Raw genomic sequence first — 3,409 nt, 5'->3', positions numbered from 1 at the left:
GTGTTCTTTGTCATGAAAGTATCTAATTTCCCCATCAATTTTGAAAGATAGTTTTGCAGGATACAACAGTCTAGGTTGGAAGTTATTTTCTTTTAGGGCTTGAAATACTTCACTCCAGGCTCTCCTTGATTTGAGGGTTTGTGTTGAGAAGTCTGCCATGATTCTGATAGGCTTTCCTTTATAGTTGATTTGTTTCTTTTCTCTAACTGCCTGTAGGATTTTGTTCTTCTGTTGGGTTTCTGGGATCTTTTTTTTTTGGTACCGGGGATTGAACTCGGGTCCTTGTGCTTGCACAGCAGGCGGTGAAACCGCTGAGCTAAATCCCTGGCCCCTCTGGGATCTTGACCATTATATGTCTAGGTGTAGATTTTTTTTGACTGTGGCTGGGTGGAGTCCTATATGCCTCACTTATCTCTATGTCCAGTTCTCCTCCTCTGTCTGGGAAGTTTTCTACTATTACTTCTGTGAATAGTTTTTAATGTCAGTTGTACTTTCTCCTGTTTTTTCATGGACTCCTGTCAGTCTTATGTTATTCTTCTTTGCATCATCTAGCAGCTGTTGAATTGATTTCTCATAGTCCCTTACTATTTTTAAGAAATCTCTGTTTTCATGGTCCTTCACCACAATCCTGTCTTCTATATCTGATATTGTATCTTCAGATTCTCTTAATCTGCTCTGTATGCTTTCAATGGAGTTCTTAACCTCCTGAATATCTGTTTGAATCTGTTTCATGGATTCCATTTCTTTCTTATGTTGGGAGATCATGGTTTCTATTTCTTTCTTATGCTGGGCATTCTTGGCTTCCAGCATGTTTCTGAACTCATCTATTTTTTTTTATCAGTTTCTGTTCTAGAGCCTCTAATCATGTCTTTCACTCTGCTCACCATCTCTGTCGTTATCTGGGAGATTATTTCTGCTTTGAAATTTTCTAGAGCCCCAATCATCTGTTTTATTACTTCCTGTGCTATCAGTTCAGGGTGTCCAGGTGGTTGATTATCAGACTTTTGCACCTCAGTTCCCCCAGAAATTTCCTTTTGTGGGGTGGAAGTCTGGGTTTGTGACTTGCTTAAATGCCTTCTCATTTTTGTTTTTGGTACTGTCCCTGGTTTAGTTCCTGGGTTGATATTATGAAGTTGTTTATTGTAAGTATCTCTGTTGATCTATTTAAAACCCTTATGGAATGATTGCTTCTCAGAGGTGTCTTCCAGATATAGCTGGTCTTTAGGTTTTGAGTCTCTAATGACTCTGAGGCTATCTCATTTTCATTATACCAGGAAGGAAACCTGTTTAGATCAATCATGACACCTTAGCCCAAGTCATGCAATCAGCAATACCATAGCATCAAATACCTCTTAAAGAATGACAATTTGTGGTAGTTATTAATCTATCACCTTTAAAAAATAAAGGGCCTCCTTCAAGGTGTGTCTCTGCTGTCACAATAGACGACGTGGGCAGCAGTGTGCAGTTCTAAGTCAATGAGTCTCAGTAAGCTAGTCTTAGACCTGTGAGATTCAGGCAGATTTCTGGTTGCAAGTCCCAAGTTGAGTTCCCTGTCCTCCTGCAGGGTTGCACTCTGCAAGTTTCTACTGCAGGTTTCAGCTGCCTTTCCCCTGAAGAAAGTCCAGTTTCTGATGGGAGCTGATAATCCCTCCAATTTACCAGTCACGGTGGTCTGGTGTGCCTTTATTGCAGAGATTCCCTTCACTTTTCCAGTGGGCTTGTTTTTATCAGGGAGCCTAAGAAAGGCACTCTCTGTTGTTCACTTCTGGAGCTCAGGACAATGGCCTTTGTCCCCCTGTACCTGTGCAGTGTGTAACAAAGTAGCTGCACAGCCAAAAGGCCAGAGGCCGGCGCGGGAGAGGGGGTTATTGTTGGAGGCGCCGGCATGGCCAAGCTGTCAGCCGATGGACCTGCCCGGGGGGGGTCCTCCTCACCCTGTCCTGGTGGCTGGTGGAAAGCTGGTGGCGCAAGCCGGAGCAAGCAGGTCCCAGTCAGCCTGCAACTGCTCTGCCCCACTCGGCCCTGCCCAGGTGTTGCAATTTTTGTTTTGTTTTTAATGACGACAGAATAAGCAGCTTGTCCTGTATATATGGCATTCACGTAGGATTCTGTGACTTTCTCTTTGTAGCCTTGTTATGTATGCATGCTCACAAGTCCCATTGTCTGACTCACAAATATCTATCTTTGGTTTCAAAATGTGTGTGTAAGCATTGCTGGGTGATGTTAACCATCTGTAGTTTTCTTCATTTCTTAATAAAGAAATGGCATTGAATAGTCAACAATTAATTGCTTAGCAAAATACAATTGTCAAGAAAGTTGCTGCTTTTCAGAATCAGGAAAAGAAACCTATCCATGTACTTAGTCTATGTTTGGGGCAGAGTTTTGCCATCCATAGCTCTTCTTAATAGCAATGTGTACCAGCAGGTTTATGACTCCAAATCTAGAGTTACTGCACCAAGAAATAATATTTCAATTGTAGCTATCTCTGTAAAATATCTCTATAAAGACTCTCCTTTACTTAGTGCTTTGAAACATATGTCAACCTACCAGCCCTTCTTATGACCAGTGCTGTCAGTGATGTAGAAAGTACTAGTGTAGGTATATCAGTTAAGAGTTTAAAAAATTGAGCTATTGAGTGAAAACAGTGAGATCTCATGGAAACCATGCCAACTTCCAATGTTCAAGCATCTCCCAATATCTGTATGTTGCCACACAATAAGAATTGAGATAATCTATAGTATATTTTGCTTTGGTAGAGGAATTTTTTTCACCCAAGACAGTAATACAAGGCTAAACATTTTCTTAAGTTGGTCTGGTGATCTGTTGGCCTTAACTTAGACATGTTTTACAAGTAAGCACTGTCTTCCATCATACATTGCTTAACAAGCAATGCTTAACACTTTCTTCATTTTGAGAAAAAGTATGGTGTGAACTGACACAGTATAAACATTGGAAAATGATAAATGTAGCAGAGTTAAAGCTTTACCATGCTTAACATGTGATATACAATTTTCTGTGACATTATTTTTAGTAATTAACTTCTGATGTTTCTTAATAAGGTCTGCCAATCTGAAGTTTTTTGATGCTCTGGAGTTTCAGCTTATTGTTTTAGACACTTGGACTTGCTACTGTTCTTCTCAGGCTTGTTTGAAGAGGGGCTGACTTTCTTAATTCCAAATGCAGCAGCAGTAAGAACAATATTTAACACTTATGAGCTCCACTTCTGGGTTTCAAAGCACTTTACAAATATCAATTAATTACTTTGAATGGGAGCTCTGCAGCTGCTGGTAGAAAAAAAGAAGACACAGTGATTGGCTCATTATCATTTACAGCTGTTGAAATGTTCTTCAAAGAAATAATTACAGATCTTCATATATATATTTAAAGAAAAAGGAGCAGGAGAAAGGCT

This window comes from Heterocephalus glaber, unplaced genomic scaffold (assembly GCF_053883595.1).
Source record: "Heterocephalus glaber isolate CG9 unplaced genomic scaffold, H.glaber_assembly_v1.0 deba00001733, whole genome shotgun sequence".
Classification (NCBI taxonomy): Eukaryota; Metazoa; Chordata; class Mammalia; order Rodentia; family Bathyergidae; genus Heterocephalus; species Heterocephalus glaber.
The sequence above is the reverse complement of the archived record's forward strand: the minus strand, read 5'-3'. Positions refer to the sequence as shown.